Source organism: Arachis ipaensis, chromosome B10, assembly GCF_059453495.1.
Source record: "Arachis ipaensis isolate K30076 ecotype BB chromosome B10, ASM5945349v1, whole genome shotgun sequence".
Lineage (NCBI taxonomy): Eukaryota > Viridiplantae > Streptophyta > Magnoliopsida > Fabales > Fabaceae > Arachis > Arachis ipaensis.
In genome coordinates this window covers 28,877,458-28,893,893 of record NC_142435.1, presented here as the reverse complement: position 1 = coordinate 28,893,893, position 16,436 = coordinate 28,877,458, and the positions used below count along the sequence as shown (strand labels likewise).

Genomic DNA, 16,436 nt, shown 5'->3' with positions numbered 1-16,436 from the left:
ATAAGACAATTGTCAATGAAATATTTGCATATAATGTGGCATTAGATATCATGCATGAAAGTAAGGATCTTGAGCTAAGATCAGTCGAAGAATGTCGACAAAGGAATGATTGGCCAAAATAGAAAGAAGCCATGAAGGCTGAATTAGACTCACTTGCAAAACGTGAAGTCTTTGGACCTGTAGTCCGTACACCTGAAGATGTAAAACCTGTTGGATATAAGTGGGTATTTGTGAGAAAACGAAATGAGAAAAATGAAGTTGTGCGCTATAAAGCCCGACTTGTGGCACAAGGTTTTTCACAAAGGCCCGGTATAGATTATGAAGAAACGTATTCCCCTGTAGTGGATGCGATAACATTGCGTTATTTGGTCAGTTTATCTGCATATCATAAACTGCATATGCATTTAATGGATGTAGTAACAGCCTACTTATACGGCTCATTAGACCGGGATATCTATATGAAAGTCCCTGAAGGACTAAAGATATCTAAACCATCTAATGAATATTCGCAAGGGTTATACTCAGTCAAATTGCAAAGATCTTTATATGGTCTAAAGCAATCTGGACGAATGTGGTATAATCGTCTTACTGAGTATCTGGCCAAAAACAGATTCAAGAATGATGATATCTGCCCATGTGTTTTCATAAAGAAAACTACATCTGGGTTTATTATAATTGCTGTGTACGTTGATGATTTAAATATTATTGGGACTCCTGAAGAGATTCCAACAATTATAAAAACTCTAAAAGAAGAGTTTGAGATGAAAGATCTTGGAAAGACTAAGTTTTGTCTCGGCCTGCAGATCGAGCATATAAAAGGTGGGATCTTTATTCATCAAACAACATACACAGAAAAGATCTTGAAGAGATTTTATATGGATAAGTCACATCCATTAAGTACACCAATGATCGTAAGATCTTTGGATGTGGAAAAGGATCAATTCCGTCCCAAAGAAGAGAATGAAGATATCCTTGGTCCTGAAGTACCATATCTTAGTGCCATTGGAGCACTAATGTATCTTGCTAATAATACACGACCCGATATATCATTTGCTGTGAATTTACTAGCAAGATATAGTTCCTCTCCAACCAGAAGACATTGGAGTGGAATCAAACAAATCTTTTGATATCTTCATGGGACGGTTGATATGGGATTGTTTTATCCCTATGGATCCAAGTCACAACTAGTTGGCTATGCAGATGCCGGATACTTGTCTGATCCACATAAAGGGAGATCTCAAACAGGATACCTGTTTACATATGGTGGAACAGCTATATCATGGAGGTCCACGAAACAGACGATTGCTGCAACATCCTCTAATCATACCGAAATACTGGCGATTCATGAAGCTAGTCGCGAGTGTTTTTGGCTGAGGAGTCTGATCCAATATATTCTGTCATCATGTGGACTGATTGATCATAAGATAGCTCTAACTATCCTGTTTGAAGATAATGCAGCATATATTGCTCAACTTAAAGGCAGATACATCAAAGGCGATAGAACAAAACATATTTCTCTCAAATTCTTCTTCACTCATGACCTTCAAAATCAATGTACAATTGATGTCCAACAGATCCGTTCAAGTGACAATTTGGCAGATTTATTCACAAAGTCACTCCCGAAATCCTCCTTTGAAAGACTGGTACATGAGATTGGGATGCACCGATTTCGAGACATTAAATAATGTCAGCAAGAGGGGGAGACTGTACTCTTTTTTCCTTGGTCAAGTTTTTTTTCCCATTGGGTTTTTCTTGACAAGGTTTTTAATGAGGCAGTCCCCATCACAAAGGATATTGTACTCTTTTTCCTTCACTAAGGTTTTTCCCACAGAGTTTTCCTTTAGTAAGGTTTTAATGAGGCAATAATCCTAAATGAGCATCCAAGGGGGAGTGTTACAACATGGATAGATAAGGATGAATGCTCATTTAAGGGTGGATCTAATTTCCTATGTAAGGAGCAAATTCTCATGGAAAAATACAATTAATAAAGTTTGAATAGTTGAATTTATTTGCCTATAAAAGCATGAACGAGGCAAATGGATTTTACACAGTTACAAATACTTCTCTTTCTCTTTCTCTTTACAACAATAAAAATATCTTCTCTCTTTATACACTATTAATAATTTCTCTTTATCTATCTTTATGTTACTGCATATAAATATATAAAGTATTTTATCAAGTTACTTATATTAATATTAGAGTCTTCTATTTACATTTTATTTTATATTACCTCTTCTTTATTTATTTATTTAACACATTTGAATTATATATGAATCAAATCCATAATAGGAGGGCTAATACCAAAAAAATCAATAACAAAATTAGAGACTTATAAAATCTTTTTTAAGTTTACAGAAAAAATGTTTATATTTGTGTGACATATATATAAAATAATTATTATATTATTATTATTACATTATATATATATGTACGTGGACAGAAAAAAGTGCAATTGATTCAAAGTAAATTTGTTTTAATATTTGATTAAATTGTTCTTGTATTTAGTATTTTTTTTGGGATTTCCTCTTAGTTAAAAGTATAATCATTATAATTTTTTTAATTATTATTGTTAGGGGCATTCGCAAATCAGATATAGCTAAAAAATTGATACAATCTGCACTAAACTCATCAGATCGAATTCGATATTGGCACTTTTTATGTTTGAATCGGATATCAAATATATCCATAAAATAAAAAAAATATTAAAAATTTTATTTTTAAACATATTTACTTCTATGAACACTTTTTATGTTTACTTTTTCAGAAAATTTTCATAATTTTTTTAAAACTAATTAATATTATATATATTTTGTACACTGCATCTAGTTATAAAAATTTATTTATTTCTAATACTTATATTAAAAATAAAAATAAATTTAAATTAATGAATTTTAATCTATAATATAATAATAATATAGTAATTATTTTATATATCGCATGAACATAAATTAATTATTTTTTTATTTGTAAAAAATTTAAGAAACTTGAGCTTGTTATATATATTGATGAGTGTGACATATTTTTTTATATAAACAATTTTAAAAAAAATCTAATAGTTAATCTATTATTTTTTTATTTTAGTCTAATTTAAATATTTTTTATTATTTTTGAAAAAAAATCTTTTAAAAAATTTAATAATGTGACAAAAAATACCGAATAAATTATACAAAAACTAATTAAAATACAACACAAAAATATTTTTAATAAAAAATGAAATATGCCTCTTTATTTGAGTGATCCCAAAATTGTAGCGTTTGGTAGAGAGATAGAGATTGAAAAACTGAGACTGAGAGACAGAGACTAAGAGACAGAGATTAAAATAAATTTCAATATTTTGTTTGGTGCAAAGTAAGAGACAGAAATTAAAACAAGAATAAAACTCTAATTTAATTTGCACAAAGAATAAAATTGGAATTAATTAATTGAAATGAGGGTATTTTAGGTATAAAATATTATTAAAATTTCAATCTCCGTCTTTACAAATTTCAGTCCCCTATATCCCTACTTTTTGGAGGTACTGAAATTTTAAAGACAGAGACAGAAATTTTAGTACCAGCCTTTAAACCAACAAACATGATACTGTGTCTCAGTCTCTATCCCAATACCTCAAAACAAACGCTACTTAGAGAATAAATAGTATTTCTCTCGGTGAAACTCTATAAGAGCAAACAAGCACAAGAAAGCCACGCCCCCCACCATCAACCACACCATATCATCTCCATCTTCTCCGTCGTCATAATCATCCTAGTCATAGCCTCCATCTTCTTCTATCGGAGCCTCTTCTTCCTCTCATTCTAATTCTTTACCGTGAGCTCCTTCCTCCCACCCTCCTCAACAAAATTTCCAATACTCAGAATTCACCAACAAAATCCTCCCTGAATTTTCCCTTGCTCTTCGCTTTGTTCCCTCCTTTGCCACCGTAACTGCAGCATCGACGTTTCTGTTTCTAGGGTTTTGTCAAAACGATTTTGTCAACAGGCCAGTAACACTAAAGACCACGTTTTCCTTGATCGAAGAATTTCAGAATCGTTGGATTTGGATGGCAAGAACTATCTTGATGAAATCTTTGGTGGCAAGCAATACCACGTTAAATCCACTCTGCACTTGAAGCTGTAGTACCTATGTACCAGTAGCCATTCTGGAGGAGCTATGATTACCGAACCTGGAATAATCCAATAATATTTATGATTATGAATATGTTTGCCCTTTGTGGTATATTTAGATCTTCCCACTGACCATGCTTTTTCATTATCTTAACCCTTGTGAGCAATTTTCCTGAATTGAAGATTCCAAATTATACCACGGTGATAAAAGGCAAATTATAAAAATAAAATAGAACAAAATTGCAAAAACAAGAAGTGTCCAACAGAAACTATCACCCCAAAACACATTGACATGTGGAACTGGAAGCTATGCCAGTCGCAATTTACTATCAAAGAATCCAAACTACTTAGCTAAATTTGAGTTAATATTCAAAATTTAGCATATCATCACCAATGTTTTATGCTAGACTATATTAGTGTAGATATGTTAATCTGGTACAACAACAAATTTAGCATAAAGCATGAGATCAACGAAAGTTTCAAATATCAAATACTCTCTGCATTTCAATTGCAATGGTTGAGGACTGAAAATAGTAGGTATTAACCAAATTTAGTGAAAAATCTACTAGTATATAGTTGGATATTACTGTGATAAACAAACTGTACTTATTTTTTGCTAATGAACTAAGTTATAATAACTGGTGATTATTTAAATACCAACACGCCGAAGATTTCACAGGAGCGAAGAACCATCCTTGTGTACAACCAAGCCTCAAATAGCAACTCTGGTTACAAAATGAGAAGTAACATAGAGTAAAACATAAGTCGTATAGCATGAAAAGAATCAATCCATATACGAAGTTTATAAAATAAAGTAAGAACTTGACATATTATCAAGTCACTTGTTAATTGAAATATGTCTTGAATGAATAAATTCTAGTAATTTTATCCAAAATAGACGTTGCATTAAACATATGAACTAAACACTCTAATAAACTTAATACACAGATATGACATATGCTGTTTATTAATGTCACGTAAGAATAGTGTGAGAGAATAGGGTGATGCATCCCAACCACAAGAAATTCATCTAACGATGTACTGATTTGTAAACTAAAGCGAGAAATCGACATATTATACTGTCTTGAACGAATAAATTCTAGAAATTTATCTAAACTAGACGTTACAGTAAACAATAAGAACTAAAACTTAAGGCACAAGTAACATGTGCTTAACCATTTGAAAGAAAAAAAATGGCAAGAAAGTTGTTGTCAGATCAAACAAATAGAAATAAAAATGTTGTGCTTGATTAACTTGAACACTCTTATGTTACGTGTGAGTAACTAGGTACCTGATTATATAACTGATGTTTAAACCTTTCAGGATGCAACTTCCTTTCATAATGAAATTTATATGATACTTGAGCATCCATTCCTGCATGGAACACACACATTAAAAGGGATACTTGCTGCTTACACTAACCTAATACCTAGATCTCATCTTTTCCCAAGGGATACCCTATTGGCTAAGCAACTTTGGTGACTTAGAATTACTTTCAATGTACACTTATCGAAATTTCAGAAATGCAATTGCCGCCAACACATTTTAACAAAATTATAAGATAAGTTTGATTTTCTTACCAGTGCTAAAATAAATCCAAAATCCCCCATGGTAAGTGTGATAACCCTCCTGAGAAAATAACGAGTGACAAATAAGCATCAAAGAGATGGTGTTGGACTTGTTTAGGAAAAGAGAATAACAAGAAATAGAAAGCAAGAAATGCAAATGAGTAAAGTGAAGTCTGATTTACAGTTCAAGCCTTCCAAGACCCTAACTCCCAACATATCCAAACAGAAACAAAAGAGCTTCACTAAACAGAGAGGGGTCAAAAAATTCCAATCACCAAAATTATTATTACTTCCTGAAAAACGTCTAAAATGTCTTCCTTAAAAGATTTTGCAGTGTATAAATCAGGGACAAGTGTTCTTCAATGGAGAAACAGAGGTCATATTCGAAAGAGACAAGATATTGTATCAGTGAAGCACTTATCTTTTGAAAAACAGAACAAGTTGTCTCATTTATAATAGCACTATTCTATTGCTATGGACAACCTCACAAGAATCTTATATTTTTCTATATTTCCTTCATGGAATTTCCAATTGTAATGACAATAAATTCATGAACTTAGAAATTTAATGCTCTGCACGTGATTTTTCAATGAAAAAAAAAAGTGAAGAACAAAGGACTGACCAAGTTTAGTTTATCTGTTGGAGAGACAGGCGCAGCTCAACAGGCGCAATATGCTCGCAAGAACCTTCTTTTGGAGTCTTCATTCTCATTATAACATGCCAGCTGAAAATCATTTTGACCACTTAGAAATAAACTCAAAAAAAAAACAGAACAACACAAAAGGAGAAAAATATCAGTAGGAAAATAATTAACACAAGATTCCAGTTATATTAAATTCTGCATTGTACAGGCGGATCAGACTCCCATTATTCTTTTTTATATCTTACTACTGAAAATTGCGACTTTGATAACCATATCATTTTTCGGACTCTTGAAGTAAAGTTCAACAGTCGTTAACAATGAACTCAAATAATTGTGCATTTATGTGAAAGGTGTCACTACAATTGGAAACTCAAACAAGTAGGGCAAATACCTGTCTATTTTCAGTTCCTTTGCATCTTTTACTTGATTCAGGAATGACATAACAGCTTCTTTGTCAGTAGCAGGATTTTTCCTTCCCTGAAGGTACAATAAATCACACAACTTATGTCCCAATTCCATCACAGAGTAAAGTCAAAAGTGGGAAATTACTCTTAGATATGAGTTGATTAATATATCAATCTTGTAAGTCAGGCATTATATATATGACCGCAACCATGAAGAATCTGGTGTCCAAGAAAAAAACACTTGAACAACCATAAAACTTTTTACAAAATGAAAATTGAGTCTTCATAGTAAGGTAACAAAATGCTCTATGATTTCATATCCAGATGAGGAAAAATTAAAAACAAAGGCCATCAGAAAAACCCATTGAGTTATCACCAAATTAGTAGATTTTAACAGATTGAGAAAATAGGAAATTACCCATCCAAATGAAAAGGGGATATTGTTTCCGGTTCCCAATGGCACTGTTGCAACTGGTGGTGGCCGATGCAACTTAAGATCGGCGACAACTCCGATAATCCAGCTCGCCGTACCATCTCCACCTGCAACCTGATTGCTATGAATACGTTAGAGATAAGGAGTAATTGAATGTTATTAGACACAAAGATTATTAGAGCATGCTAAAAATAGAAAGTACATTTATCAACGTACAATTATTCTCAATCTTTTCTGAATTTCAGGAGCAAAAGTATCTCCATTGTGCTTTAACTTTTCTAACTTGGAATAAATCCGATGCAGCACCATATCGGGAGCATTTGATCCCAAATAAAAAACCTTGAAAAATACAAAATCACCTAAATCAATATCAATATAACCAAAGATAATGTGAAAAGTTGTAGCTCAAACAGCATGTCAAATTTAAGTCAACAATTTCAAATACATTGCAACCCGCCGCAACCACAAAAAAAATGTACCTGAGTTTTGTTGAGGAGGGAATTATAGGTAGTAAGAAGCTCGCCACCAAGCTGATCACCACTTTTGGAGTTTATGAAAACTATCAAAGGGCATTGCGAATCTTTGCTCCGGGGACGAGTATGTAATCGGGAATGGCAAAATCCTTCATTCATCCAATGTTATTCTTGTAAGCCATCAATGTTTTACACCTGAGTAATTTCATCACACAAGATAATATGTATCAATAATCGAAATCAATATTTCCTACCATCAACCTTTTAGGCCAAAAAGTACAACAACTGTTCAAATCAATTAAAAAAGAAATAAGTTCATGAAAAACTTAACGTTTAAGTCTAAAAGTGTCCAACTCTAAATAATTCTAATAAGGAGAGGATGGATGCATACTTCGAAAAAGAAAATAACTTAGCGGAAGAAAAAGACTTTGGGACACTCAAGTCTTCGTATTTGCGCTTAGATAGTTCAATTTAATTGAAGTTGATAAACACAACAGACAATTTTTCTTTTATCTTTTTCAGCAACGACGATTCGTGCATAGTGCATTGCTTCATGTCTTGAGCTAAAGACCAAAAGAGAAAGAAGAAAGTTCCTTTACTGAATCGAACCAAAAAGAGAAGATGCTTTACCCAAACTTGATTTTTTGCTTCTGTAGAGAGAGATATTCAATATCCAACGAATGATCCACGCTAAAATATAGTGTTCTAGTGAATTAGCTCAGAAGTAACTGTAGATTCCATCTTCTGGTTCTGGTAGAGCAATGCAACCAGCAAACAGGGAAAAGAGGATTTATTTAAGGTGGTTGTTTCGATACCATATAAATTGATATTTACCTATATGTTTAAAATATGGACAAATAATAATAAATTATGTAAAATTTATTTTTCAGTGTCTAATTTTTTTTAAATATATATTATATCACTATTTTTACTAAAATATCCTTATAATTTAATAAAAATAAATTTTTTTATTTAATTTTTTATAAAACTTAAATACCTTTTTTTTATGTTAGACAAAAATTACTTTTTAAATTAATCAAATTATTTAATTTTATTATGTCAAAATTTAAATAATTTAAAAAACAAAAACATATTTAATTATTTATCTATACTAAAAGAGATTATTTCAATTTTATTGACATCCTCTATGAACCCTAATCAATCATTCATACCAAGAAAAATAAACAAATTTAAAAACTAACAAAAAAACATCACTTGTTCTTTGTTATTCTGGGTTTCTCACCCAACTCCCTCTCTTCTTTTCAAACTCATCTCTTCTCTCTGGTAAAGAAGACGAAGAAGCTTCCTCCACGGCGCTCTGCCAAGGTCACTGCAGCATTCGCGCGCGCCTCACCTAGCCAAGTAGAATGTCGTCGCGTTAGAGAGCGTCGTCGTCTTCCTCGTTCCAGAGAACGTCACCGTCTTCCTCCCGTCTTTCTCATTCTTCATCACCGTCGTCAGCCTCTTTCTTTCGGTAACATCCTCTCTGTGATTTATGTGATTTTAATTATTATAGCATTGCCGTGATTTTTGTAATTAATGTAATTCAGTTTTATTTCTGTGATTTCATATTAGTTGTTGTTAATTTTGACAAAATGAAAAACTTAAGCATCAATTTGAGGGATTGTTGCTGGAGCTTCTGGGGTTGCTATTTTGCCTGGAATTGGGGCTTCATTAGGGGAAGTTTTCTGTGATTATCTTAATGGGCAATGTATAAAATTCGATTGTAAGTTGAATCACCTACCTCATAATTTGCTAATGACTGTATTAGCTGCAACGACCTCAATGGGAACACTTAGCCCAGCTCCTATGGCTCCGTCTGCTGTTGCAATGGCTGCTACACATGCAATAGTCGTTGCCCAAGCACTTCAAGCCCATGCAGCTCAGGCGCAAGCTCAGTCAGTAAAAAATTTCATTGGTATGTTGTGGCGTGTTAATTTTGTTTGTTGCTATGTTTGGTATTACAGAGCTCTTATACAAGAAGTGCTCTCTATTGGTGACTTTTTGTCATGTTCGGTAGTTACATTTTTTTTTATGTTATTCTTGTTTTCCGTTTAAGTATTTCTTGCTTTATTCTTATCATCTATGGTAACTTAATCAGGCTCACTTGAAAAAGCTGGTAAGGATGATGCATTGAAGAAAACTCTCCAAGTTAGCAATCTGAGTCCACTTCTCGCTGTTGAACAGCTAAAACAACTCTTTGGCTTCTGTAGCACAGTTGTTGAATACACAATTGCTAATTCAAAGCATTTTGCTTATATAGAATATTCAAAACCTAAAGAGGCAACTGCTGCTCTGGCATTAAATAACATAGATGTCAGTCGCCGGCCTTTGAATGTTGAGATGGCAAAATTTCTTCTGCAAAAACTATTTGTTGTGAATTCTTCCCTTGCTTTATCATCTCTTCCTTTGATAATGCAGTAAGCTGTGACAATGCAACAGATGTAATTCCAGCAAGCTCTGCTTATGCAACAAACCATGACTGCACAGCAGACTGCCAGTAAAGCCGCCACCATGAAGCCTGCAATAGAGTTAGCGACAGCCCGAGCTGCTAAAATAAGTAAGAAACTGAAAGCTGATGGACCTGAAATTGAAGAGAAAGAAACAAAACAGAAATCTAGGTTTGTTTACTTTGTCAATTTTTCCTAGTGTAATTGTTTTACGGGTGCTTCTTGACTATTCATTTTCAATATTGTTGAAACTAATTCATTTTAGGGTGCCTTATGTAATACCCGGTCTAACCGAAATTTAGTAAATAATAAGTTAAATAGGAGCGAATATGGTTGGAAGATTTGGCAATTGGAATTTGATAATTTAAATATGATATTTGGATTCAGTGAATTTTTCCGAGTCGGAAAATATAGTTTTCTGCGTAAAAGTGCGCAGTGGAATTTTGACCGGCAGTACCGGCTGAGATCTGTCTGGTACTACAACTGAGGAAATTGATTATGGATAAATAAGATTAAGAAATGAGGAATTATAATTAGGGAAGGTAGAAATAGTTAAAGTGCGATTTAGAGCGCTAATCTTAAAGGTTTTGGCCCAAAATTGGGCCAATGGGCAAAAATAAGTGAACCGGGCCTAAGTGGGCCCAAGACCCAACATATATAAACATTAGTTGTGAGCATTTCAGCTCATTTTACCCTAAAAAGAAGGGTTGGGGCGCTGATTTGAGAAGAGAGAAGAGAAGAGAGAAAACCTAACTCTCTTTGATCTTCAAACCACCATAACTTGAGCTACGGAGCTCCGATTGACGAGCCGTTTGTGGCCACGCGTTGCTCTTCTCATTCTCTACAATTCTATCTAAGTTTGGTGGTGAGTATTTCATTCATCTCTGCTCAGTTTTCGAAATTCCCCACTGTTACACGTTTTTGGGTAGTTAGTGTTGAAATCTTGTGATTTTGGGTGTTTAGGAATACTCCAACATGGATTCTAAGTGGGTTCTATCCCTACTTCATATGGGCTGAGGTAAGAAGTGCTCAAACCCTTGTGATTTGTCATTTTTATGAGCCCTAGGTTGATGTATGTATGTGACATTGGTTATGTTAGTGTATTTGGTGATGTTGGGCACAATTGGGAGATTGGTATTGCTTGAGGAGCTTTGGTAAGACTTGGAGCTAAGGTTGATGAAGAATTCCAAAGAAGAGGCTCAATTGGTTTGGCTACAAGAGGTACGGTTTATGTTTCATTTAAGTACCGTGTGTTGTGATGAGAATTCCTAGGCTAGATGCCCCTAGGATTAAGTTTGGATTGTGTAAATGGTTGGTGCTAATATGCATAGTTGATATGTAATGTGAATTAATGATTGGGTTGAGAATTGTGTGACCTTGTATGCTTGGTGTATTAAGAATTTGATGTACTGGGTAATGAGTATTGATTTGTGGTTTATGCATTTAAATTGTGAAAATTGGGCCGGAGGCCGGAAATAGGTAAGAAAGGTAAGTCGATGTGTGCATTGTATGATGGCACAAGTGATTGGATGAATTTCAGATAATGAATATATGAATGATTAGGTTGGTTATTGAATAATAAGGTTTGAGAAGTTGAAGTGTGGAATTTGGTAATTTTGGGTGAAATTATGTAGACGAGGTATGTTTGGTTTTGTTGAGATATATTATGTGATCATATATGTGATTATGATTATTGATGCCTTGATGGTATGATGATGCATTAGAGATATGTATGTTGTGATATATGCTTGGGGAATGATTAAGGTTGATTTGTGGGTGAAATCACGTGATAGTGAGTATGATATTGATTACGTATAATGATGGTGGATTGGAAATGGTATTATTGGAAATTGGGATGAGGAAGGATGTATGACATGATATTGTGTTTGTCCTTTAGCCATTTGATTGAGAAGTGTTAAAATGGTTAGATGTGGTTTTGGAAATTTTTGGTAAAGTGTCAATGTGTGAGTTGAGGATGGCTTGATGTGGATTTTGGTACATTTTGATTGATTTCAAAAAGGGTTGAAATTGGCATGTTTTGGTTGATTTTGAAAAGAGTTGAAAATGGCTTGTTTTGAAAATGGCACCTAGTGGTTTTGTATGAAAACATGGTTTTTGGGCATACTTTGATGGGACATAACTTGGACTACGGATCTCTGTTTTGTGCCAAATCTGTTTAGAAATGAAATTCGATCCGGGATGTCCATGCCGTTTGAAGAACGGGTGAAAAATGATTTAAAATGAGAAAGTTATGTCCGTCGGAAGATTGGGGGTTGAATCTGTAAATTCTGCAGCTTTTAACTTAGAAAATTTTTAGCAGAATAACCCTCCACGCGTAGGTGCACTTAGCGCGTGCGCGTCGTTCTTCAAGAAGGCACTATCCACGCGTGCGCGTGGTGTGCGCGGGCGCGTCGATGCGCTGCACCAAATGCCCAGCTATTTTCCCGAGAGTTGTGCCAGAGTTGTGCCAGTTTTGTGCCTGGGGCGCAAGAGCACCCATGTGTACGCGTGGCTGACGCTTGCGCGTCGTTTGGCTATTTTTCAACCCGCGCGTCCGCGCGTATGACGCTTGCGCGTCGATGAGTTTTGTGGCCATCCACGCGTGCGCGTGGAGTGCGCGTACGCGTGGTCCTGTTTTCATGCCAAAGTTGATTTTTGAGTTTTAAAAGCCAAATCTCATACTTCTAAGCCTCCGATCTCACCTCTTATGTATTAAATCATTCCGATATGCCTAGCAATGAGCTAGGGGATGTGGTAACTTGCGAGTGAAGCAAGGGGAAAAGTTATGATCAATGATGATCAAAGATGATTATATGAGATATGGAGGATGACGGTGGAAGTACCGTGTATGCCATGAGCCGGAGGGCTATATTTATTGATAAATGGCCCATTCTTGATTGGACCATGAGCCGGATGGCTGAGTTATTGCCGGGTTACGGCAAAGCCATTATTGTTTATGGCTGAGTATAAATGCATATATGATTAATGAATGAATATGTTAAATGGATAATAATGAAAAAATATTGAAATGTGATGTGCGACCCCGGGTAGTAGGCAGTGGCGTTGTCCACTTGCTCCGGGTATGAGACGGGAAAGGAGGATTATGATAAACGAGTTTAATCGTGGGGTTTTGAATAAATGTGTATTTGTGATACCTGGGTAGTAGCAAGGGTCGTGGTTCGTCCCGCTTGCTCTGGGTCATTGTCTGAGGATTGATAATAATGAAGGGTGATTATGAATAAATGTTTATTTGTGATACTTGGGTAGTAGCAAGGGTTGTGGTTCGTCCCACTTGCTCCAAGTTAATGTTTGAGATTTGGTAACAATGAATGTTGATAATATGAATTGAGATTGAATGAATATATGTTTGAGATGCCTGGGCAGTAGCAAGGGTTGTGGTTCGTCCTACTTGCTCCGGGCCAATGCTTGAGATACCTGGGTAGTAGCAAGGGTTGTGGTTCGTCCCACTTGCTCCAGGTCAGAGATTGCGACGCCTAGGTAGTAGCGGCAGTAGTGGTGAATCCACTCGCTCCAGGTTGAGCTTTTAGACACCCGCCTGGGTAGTAGCCGCAGTAGTGATTATTTCACTGGCTCTGGGTTGAGCGGGCAGTAGCAAGGGGGTTGTAGCTCAAACCTACTTGCTCCGCAAGGGGTGTTTCTGTCCAATGGTTAGCTAACAGGACATGTCGGGTTGGCTATATAACCGACAGATGATATCATCAGCCATAGGGCAGGCATTCATCATTTGCATATGTTTGAATTGTTTGGGTTTGCCATTTGTCTTGGATTTCTACATCATATATGCCATGTTACCTGACTATATGCTACTTGTTCTACTTGTATCATGTTTGTGTATTACTTGCCTGTATTGCTTGTGTTTGTACAACTGAGAGGCCCCTCATGCTGGTGTCGGTGGGTGTGAGGGCTGTTCTTGATGGGATGAATTGATGATGCGATTGCATGATGATGTATTGATATAGAACTGCTGAGGCAGAACAACTGGTGATGGTTTTGCTTATGATTCTGAGTCTGATTCGTGGAAGAGTCAGGGAGTTGGGAAACATGTGAAACATGAATTGAATTTAGCACTCCCTTATGACAGTTGCCTATTCATGGATTAGCGAGAACCTAGGATGAATAATTGGTGAAGAAGTTTAGGATGCTTAGTGAGTTTTTGTTGCAGTACATTGAATTTATTTGGCACTTTTACCGTACTGGGAACCCATGGGCCCGGGGTTCTCATTCCGTATATATCTCTTATTTTTCAGATACAGGTCCAGGTGCTCAGAAGTGAATTGTGGGTCGTCTGAGAGACGGCGAAGATCTTTATTTCCTCTACTTTGTGTTTTGATTAGAATCTCTCCACCTTTATTTTGGAAAGTTTATATTATGTATTGAACTCTTTGAATTTGCCTATAGAGGCTCTCATGTTTCCTTCGGGAGAGATTAGGATATACTGTTGTCAACTAATTTCATAATGTACTCTAGCCGACCTAAACTTCGCGGGTCGCGACTAGTAGCTATTTACTTATGTTATATATATCTATCTGTTATCTATCTCTTAATCTCCTCTACGCCTTGTCCATATATCGTTTTCGGCTTCACGGTTTATCTTTTGTTGTCGAAACGTGAGAGATACGTCTTCGCGATTTTATTTCTACTCTTTTCAGGCTTCTCAATTAATACTCCTTTCGAAATTACCTATATTTATTTATTAAAAATCCACCTGAGAGTCGTACCACCGTAATATCATTGACTTATGACTCGAGCATAAGGATTCCGAATATTAGGGTGTTACACCTTACATAAGTATCATGAACCCATTAGAGTAATGCTTGAAATAGATTTATAAGTTTGGTAAAGGTGTTTGAGATTTCTGTCATTTTGATGTTTTAGGAAAAAGAAATCATAATCTTGTCCCCATTTTAAAAGTTTCCATTTGGTGGTATATGTTTTATTATATTTAATAGTTTTGGGTCTAGTGTGAGTGCAATGCATCTTTTGCTTATATATATATATATATATATTACACAATTGCCTTTATATTATAGAAGCTTGCAATTTTATGTGCCATAGCTGTGAGGTTGAGTAGCATATCTCTTTATTATAAATATGCATTCTCATCGATCTTAAGGGTTCTCCCCACAATGTGTGCAATTACTGTGCATAGTATTTTAAAATTGGTGTATGTTGATCTATCTTTAAAATATATGGCTGAATGGTTGTGGAACAAGGAAAGTTTAGATTGTGGTGACAAAATCTTGTTTGTATATTATTTCTTTTCGTCCTTCATTTTCATATGCTAATAAAGGTCTTAAATTCATTAATTCAATTTCCATTTTCAGGTCTCCTTCTCCTCCTCATGCAAGATCTCGATCAAAGTCAAGATCTCCTGTTAGTTATCGACGAAGGAGGAGGTCTCGTTCCCACTCTCCTGCTCGCTACAATAGGGGTCATCGGTCCATATCACCAGTCAAGTCCCATTATTATTCAAGCTATGAAAGAGATCGAAGGTCCTATAGAGACATCAGAGAACACAATGATAAAAGTAGAAGACATGATTCAGATAGATACTTTGATCGACATTCATCTGCTTCAAGAAGGAATTGGAGTAGGAGCATGAGAAAGTATATCCAGGCATAATAAGCGGTCAAGATCAAAATCTGTGGATGATAAACAGTGCTTGCCTAACAAATCAGATGAAAGCAAGCATAGAAGGTCAAGGCCTAGTGATAAAAGGCATTCCAGATCAAGATCAACAGAAAGTAAGAATGAAATGGATGAAAGAGAGGATGAAAAAAAAATCAAAACTGATAGGTCAAAGCACCATCACACTAAAAGAAACAGGTCAAGATCTATTGAAGGGAAGCATCGCATTAAAGATAAATCGGGTGATAGTAAAGATAAAAAATCAGAGCATCACAATAGAAGACGTTCCATGTCAATATCATTAGAGGTTGAGCATAATAATGGAGGTAGCTCATCACATAAAGAACTGGATGAAAGCATTTTTGAATAGAAAAAACTCAGGTCTAAGTCCCCTGAAGGAAAGTGTGACACTGGTGATAAATATGGAAGTAGATACGAAACATCAGAGAAGGACTTGCTACCTTAGAGACAATGATTGCACATCTGATGGAGATGGAGGTTCGCCAAGATATTTAACTATGAAGGATAAATGCATACTATCTCCACCTTCTATTGCAATTAAAAATATTAGATGCTCAAATTCAGTTATGCAATCCATTTTAGATATGATTTCACTATGTCATCATCCTTGATTGCTGATGTCATGAATCATAACCTTTACGTTATTCATGCCATAACTTAAATATACTCGACTAAAAGTGATTCATGTCTTA

General features: G+C 35.2%; 2 pseudogenes across 1 annotated transcript; one reads left to right on the top strand and one right to left on the bottom strand.

Annotated features, from left to right (window-relative positions):
- Positions 1-3,212: 3,212 nt before the first annotated feature.
- Positions 3,213-7,813, bottom strand: LOC107621783 (diacylglycerol kinase 1-like; annotated as a pseudogene). The gene is made up of 9 exons (XR_015907047.1): positions 7,631-7,813; positions 7,368-7,490; positions 7,137-7,265; positions 6,706-6,791; positions 6,294-6,395; positions 5,684-5,732; positions 5,395-5,477; positions 4,761-4,828; positions 3,213-4,162 (listed from the first exon to the last, which is right to left on the bottom strand). The product of XR_015907047.1 is annotated as a diacylglycerol kinase 1-like (transcript).
- A 1,178-nt stretch (positions 7,814-8,991) lies between these two features.
- On the top strand, positions 8,992-16,189 carry LOC107620332 (uncharacterized; annotated as a pseudogene).
- The last annotated feature ends 247 nt before the right edge of the window (positions 16,190-16,436 follow it).